General features: G+C 41.5%; 1 non-coding gene across 1 annotated transcript; it reads right to left on the reverse strand.

Annotated features, from left to right (window-relative positions):
• Nucleotides 1–5,208: 5,208 nt before the first annotated feature.
• Nucleotides 5,209–5,317, reverse strand: LOC132354633 (U6 spliceosomal RNA). The gene has a single exon (XR_009499355.1). It is a non-coding gene; the product is annotated as a U6 spliceosomal RNA (small nuclear RNA).
• Nucleotides 5,318–7,143: the final 1,826 nt, after the last annotated feature.

A 7,143-nucleotide genomic window follows, 5' to 3' on the forward strand; every position in this document is an offset into this window, starting at 1 on the left:
GTGAAGTGGATAAAAAGAGAAGTGAGAGGACATGAAATGGGTAAGGAATGGTGAACAGGTGTTAGGATCACTAGATTGTAGGGCCAAGGGGGGAACCAAAGAACTGTTGGAGTGAGTGAGCTGGAAAGACAGGAGAGGTATAGAAAGATAAGAAAGATTATTGGTAGATTATTAATGAATGGAAACAATCCCTAAAATAATAGTAGTAGGGCTTCCCTGGTGGCACAGTGGTTAAGAATCCGCCTGCCAATGCAGGGGACACGGGTTCGAGCCCTGGTCCGAGAAGATCCCACATGCCACGGAGCAACTAAGCCTGTGCACCACAACTACTGAGCCTGTGCTCTAGATCCTGTGAGCCACAACTACTGAGCCCGCGTGCCACAGCTACTGAAGCCCACATGCCTAGAGCCCATGCTCTGCAACAAGAGAAGCCACCGCAATAAGAAGCCCGTGCACCGCAACGAAGAGTAGCCCCCGCTCGCCGCAACTAGAGAAAGCCTCACACAGCAACAAAGAGCCAAAGCAGCCAAAAGTAAATAAATAAAATAAATAAATTTAAAAAAAATAGTAGTAGTAAGACCTCAAAGTGCTCACTATGTAGTGGGGAAGACAAGGCAGAATGAAATGAATGCTAAAGACAGGCACATGCAATGGCTGTAGCCGAAAAGAATCTTCAAGTAAGTGTGAGGGTCAGATAAAGGAATGCAGGCAAAGAAGGTGGCATTTGAGATGAGCCTCAAAATGGAGCAAGTATAGAGCATAGCCTGATATATCATAGCAGTTGTACCGTGGCAGCGAGTGTTCAGGAAACTATGGCTGGAGCATGGGGTGGGAGCTAAAATGCCAGGCTAATGCCTGAACATTTTATGTAGGTAATAGTGACATTAAGGGCCTTCTATGTAATTGAGTCTACTTATTAGCGTGATATGAAGTCATATTGCTTTCTGTATTTTGATCAGTCTAAAGTCTTTCTTTTCCTTTATGTACTTAGGTCATATTTAGAGTTTTTACATTTCACTAGGATTTTCTGATTGTCCTTTTAAGATCACTTCCCCGCAAATGCACTGATACGGCTGTTTCTTTCCGAACAATGGACTGCCGCATGCCCATTCACTTTCTTTCCAATAGCCTTCAACTCCACCCCCCCAATGTTGGTAGGAAAGCCTGACAGTGATCCCTTATGGGTCTGAAGCTCCTGTGAGAAAGGTGTGGGAAATAGGCTGGATATGATCAGAATTATGCTGTCCAGAGCATTAGGACCGGTTGCAGCAGATAAGAGTGGAAGGCAAATTGTCATATTCTCCCAAGGTTGAGGAAGACGGAAGGGACACAGTCTCGCAACTGAGGTGTCACAATTTTTTCAGGAACTCAGTATCAATATCAATGATGGGGTCAGTCTCTTTGCAAGCTATATTTATGATGTCATTTGAAGATATCACAACATCTTTCTTCACAGACTAACCAGATAAATGTTGAAACCATTACCTTCTCTGTCATCGTAGCTTTGGCCAAGTCCTTCCCCTCCTCTGGACCCAAGGTGCTATCTTTAAAAAGGGGGCTGCAGTCATCCTTCTCTAGGGTCCCTTCCAACTCTGACATGCTCTAAATTTTCCGTTATCATTTATTCTTTATTAAACTTGTGTGACAGGCGTTTTTCCAAGCATGAGACCCTCTCACCACTTCACTCCGCCTGCCAAACTCCTGTTATGAATTATGCTGGGCTTTTCTTCTGTAAAACATTTGCGAAAAGTTGTGCGTTACAGACGTAGAGAATGGACTTGACACGGGGAGGGGGAAGGGTAAGCTGGGACGAAGTGAGAGAGTGGCATGGACATATATACACTAAAAAATGTAAAAGAGATAGCTAGTGGGAAGCAGCTGCATAGCACAGGGAGATCAGCTCGGTGCTTTGCGACCACCTAGAGGGGTGGGATAGGGAGGGTGGGAGGGAGACGCAAGAGGTAGGAGATATGGGGATATATGTATACATACAGCTGATTCACTTTGTTATACAGCAGAAACTAACACACCATTGTAAAGCAATAATACTCCAATAAAGATGTTTAAAAAAAGAAAAGTTGTACGTTAGAAGGAGGTTTATTTCTTGTAACACATTTGAGAGAAAATCATGTAAAGGGCTTTGTTTTGTTCCAGCAGCTGAAACAATAAAACCATCAGAATGACATGCAGCATCATTTTGTACTGCCCTCCAGTGGTAGCCCAAATGTCTTTTCCTGGTTGAAGTTTAAGGAATAAAATGTGTTTTCAGAGGAGCTCACAGTATCTAAAGGTAGGAGAGTCTTAGAGGGCCTGAGGAAAGGGTATATCATCAAATCTCTCTTCTTAAAAAGGAGGAACTGAGGCCCATCATTGTTCTCATCACCATGCAAACCTATTCTAGTTTCTCCCATCTTCGAAGAGATATTTTACAACTCTGACTCTGGGTCTACTTCTCTGCTCCCCTTCACAGCCAAATTTCTCAAAAGGGTTATCTACATACTGTTTCTACTTACTCATCTCCAATTTATTTTTAAACTTTTTACTCTAAAATAATTCCTAACTTTCAGAAGAGTTGTAAAAATATTACAAAGAATTCCCATATACTCTTTATCCAGGGGCACCAAAAGTTAGTATTTTGCCACAGTCTCTTTATCTGTGTGTGTGTATATGTGTATACATGCACACGTAAATATATAGATGTATGTGTGTGTGGTGGTGAGGGAGTTCTGAACCATTTGAATTGGAGCCTTTACCCCTAACACCCTAAGTACTTCAGTGTGTATTTTCTAAGAACAAGGACATTCTCTTACATACCTATACACCCCTCTCCCCACCCCCACCCCCAGTATGAAGATTACATTCAGGAACTTTATCACTGATATAGTTCTTATTTATAGTCCACATTCAAAGTTCACTTATTGGCCTGATAATATCCTATATAGCAGTTTTCCATCCTATACAAGGTCTGATCCAGTGCTTGATCCCTAATCATGCATTGCATTTACCTGTCATGACTCTTTAGTTTCTTTTAATCTAAAATAGATTGTTATTCATGATACTGACTTTTTTTAAGTACAGGCCACTGTTTTATAGAATTTCCCTCTATTTGGGTTTGTGTCCTATTTCCTTATGATGAGATTTACATTTTTCTTTTTTTGGAGTGGGCAGGAATACCACCTATGGGATGGTGTGTCACGTGAGTAGAAATACGGAGTTACCTGGTCCCATTATTGATCGTATTCATTTTGATCAGTTGGTTAAGGTGGTATCTGATAGGTCTTCACTAGTTAGTATTTTTTTGGCACAAAATTTTTAAAAAATTTATTTTTGGCTGCATTGGGTCTTTGTTTCTGCCCACGGGCTTTCTCTAGCTGCTATGAGCGGGGGCTTCTCATTGCGGTGGCTTCTCTTGTTGCAGAGCACAGGCTCTAGGCACGCAGGCTTCAGTAGTTGTGGCATGAGGGCTCAGTAGTTGTGGCTTGCAGGCTCTAGAGCGCAGGCTCAGTAGTTGTGGTGCACAGGCTTAGTTGCTCCTCTGCATGTGGGATCTTCCTGGACCAGGGCTCGAACCCGTGTCCCCTGCATTGGCAGGCGGATTCTTAACCACTGCACCAAAAACAGAAGTTAGTATTTTTTTCCTATGTAAATAATGAGTAATCTCTGGAGAGGTATGCTGAGACTATGTAAATATCCTGTTCCTCGTCAAAACTTTTGCCCAAAGGTTTCCACATTCACCGATAATTCTTGCCTGAATCAATTACTATGATAGTTGCAAAATGGTGATGCTAGGGAATTCCCTGGTGGCCCGGTGGTTAGGACTCTGTGCTTTCACTGCTGTGGGCTGGGTTCAATCTCTGGTCGCAGAACTAAGGTCCCACAAGCCGTGCAGCCAAAAAAAAAAAAGATGGTGATTCTATAACTCCATTAGTCCATCTACATTTTTTTAGTTAGCATTCTATTGTAAGCAAGATCTTTCCCTTCTCTCTTATTTATCTATATATTTGTTTATTATCACCAGTAAAAAAAAAAAAAACTCATGGATTCTTATTTTATTTAATAGGTTATAATCCATCATTGTCATTATTCATTTTATTGTTCAACTTGTCCTAGATTTGGCCATAGAGACCCCTTTTAAGCTGGCTTCTGTGTCCTTTTAACACATGCTCATTTTTTTTTTAGCATTTCCTTGCTTTCTGGTATAATACCGTGTTCCAGGTTCATCTAGTATTTTCCCTGTCTAGCCTTGGAAATCATCCCTCTCTCCAAAAGAGCACCCCTTTAGGTGGGGAATGCTATTTAGAAGCCGAGATCTGGGCACCAGATATATCCATTGCTACTGGGGAGTAACTGCTTCTAGGCCCTTTAAGTAAACAGAGCCAAGGAAGAAAGGCAGCTTAAGATAGTTCAACTATTTTTAATCATGAATTCAGTACTGGTACCTCTAATTCCAGTTCAACACCACAGGGTTCTTTCTCCAATTCCTGATTTGCATCTCCCTTTTCCCACAGTGAGAACTCTGGCTCTCAACGGCATCAACGTCTTATTTTCATTTGTTCAGTGTTATGATATACACCAAATAGTTTCAGAATTGCTATATCCATTCCACTAAAGAAAATCTTTTTTTAAATTAATTAATTATTTATTTATTTTTGGCTGCGTTGGGTCTTCGTTGCTGCACACGGGCTTTCTCTAGTTGCGGCAAGCGGGGGCTACTCTTCGTTGCGGTGCGCGTGTTTCTCACTGGGGTGACTTCTCTTGTTGCGGAGCACGGGCTGTAGGCGCATGGGCTTCAGTAGTTGTGGCACACAGGCTCAGTAGTTGTGGCGCATGGGCTTAGTTGCTCCACGGCATGTGGGATCTTCCCGGACCAGGGCTCGAACCTGTGTCCCCTGCACTGGCAGGCGGATTCTTAAACACTGCGCCACCAGGGAAGTCCCCGAAAACAATCTATTAAATAATGTTCAATATTTGTTTGCATTTTTGTTTTGTTTTTAGACTAAGGGAATATAGTCAAAGTACTGTGTTCAAAAGTTATCCTGATCGGTTTTTTATTTTCCTTCAGAATGGTTATATTACTTATTTAAATATAGTTAGGTTTATTTCTGTCTGTTTATATTCAGTTTCAGGATCCCTTTCATTCTTGTTGGTTCACTTTTCTTTTTTGAATATGTAAAAGCTAACATTGTCCAAAAGTCAGATCCATACACAAAACATATGGAGCACTTCACGAATCTGTGTGTCATCTGTATGTAGGAGTCCTGCCAATTTTCTCTGTATTGTTCCAGTTTTACTATACGTGCTGTCAAAGCAAGAACACCTCCAGTTAATTTGTCAACCTGTTGGATGCTGTTTGAAGTGTGACCGCCCGACACACACACTTCACTGAAACTGCTCTTGTCAAAGTCATCAGTGAGTAATATTTTTCTATCCTTATCTTATTGGACCTTTCCACACTCTAAGCAAACCTCTCCAACAGTCTTGAAACGCTCTCCTCTCTTGGTTTTTGTTCCCCTAGTCTTCCGGTTTTACTCTCTCTTCACAGGCCTCTCCTCATTCTCCTTGTCTATTCAACCACCCGAAAATGCGTTATTCCTCTGGCCTCCTGGCTCCCTTCATTTCCCTCTGTGTACTCTCTTCCTAGCCAACCTCAGCCATTTCTAAACCTTCAAATGCTGATTATGCTAATGACATCTAAATTGATATCTTCATCCCAGACCTTTCTTCTGGTTTCCAGACTTACAACGAACTGCCTAACTGACATCTGCTTGGATGTCTCACTGACATCTACAGTGTAACAGGTCTAAAATAGAACTCCTCATTTCCCAGCCAAACCTGCTTCCCCCAGGCTCCTCCCTCTCAGTAAATATCAGTTCTATCAGGTTGCTGTAGCCAGAAACCTAGGAGTCATTCTTGATTTCTCTATGTTCCTCAACCACAATGTCCAATCTATCTGTGATATATGAAAATTTTACCTCCAAAAATATGTCAAATGAGTCCATTTTTCTCTGTCTCTACTACCACCCCTTCACTCATCATCTCTCACCCAGACTCCTCATCTGCCTCATAACTGGCCTCTCTTTTGTCTCCCACACATTCATTCTCCATTTAGTAGCTACCATGACCTTTTTAACAACAAAATAACAGTACAAGCTTACATTTATGAGGTGTTTATTATGTGCCAGGACTTGCTACAAGCACTTTATATGTATTTAGTCTTTAAAACCACTCCATGAGGTAAAAACCAATCTACCTCAATTTTATAGAAAAGGAAACTGGAGCTCAGAGAGGTTAATTACTGCCCAAGATCACACAGCTGGTAAATGGTAAAACTTAGGCTTGGACCCAGAATGAATCTTTAGCCTTTGCACTTATCTACCACTTTATACTGGATCACGTTACTACCCAACCTCAAATGCTTTCATGGCTTCTCTCTACACAGGGACTAAATACCCAACTCCATTCCAAGGCCTGCTGGTCCTGTGACATGCTTCCTGCTTACCCCGCTAAATTCATCTCAGGCTGCTTCCCTTTCCTTCACTTCCCTCCAGCAACCTGGCTTGTTTTGTTTTGTTGTTGTTTCCCAGCTTCCTTGTACATAATAAGCCCTTTCTTACTGGCAGGCATTGCACAACCTCTGCCTCAAATACTCTTCTCTCTGGCTCCTTCTCATTCTACAGGTCTCACTTTAATGATCTGTTCTGAGAGAATTTCCCTCACCATGCTATTTCTTAAGTAGCTCCTTTCCTGGTATGTTCTATCTAAGCCCCATACTTGTTTTCTTTTTTAGCCCTTAAAACAATTTGTAATTATTTATTTGTTTGTTTACTTGTTTTGTCTCTCTTCCTTACTAAAATTAAGTGCTGTGAAGGCAGAAGCAGTGTCTTAGTCACTTTTGCATATTCAGAGCCTAGCACAGTGCCTAGTTCATAGAAGGGGCTCTAGAAATATTTGTTGAATAAACATATCTTTTTCTACTTCATAACTTCTGTTTACTCATAATTTCTGCTTCCTCATCACTTTGGTTTGTGATAGAGACAGCCCAGGCTCTATCTCCTCCCACACATATCCTTACTCAATGTCATAGTTTAGTTAGTTATAGTTTTTATTGCTGTTAATTGCCTCAGTCACTTCATGTTTCCTAAG

This window comes from Balaenoptera ricei, chromosome 1 (genome assembly GCF_028023285.1).
Source record: "Balaenoptera ricei isolate mBalRic1 chromosome 1, mBalRic1.hap2, whole genome shotgun sequence".
Lineage (NCBI taxonomy): Eukaryota > Metazoa > Chordata > Mammalia > Artiodactyla > Balaenopteridae > Balaenoptera > Balaenoptera ricei.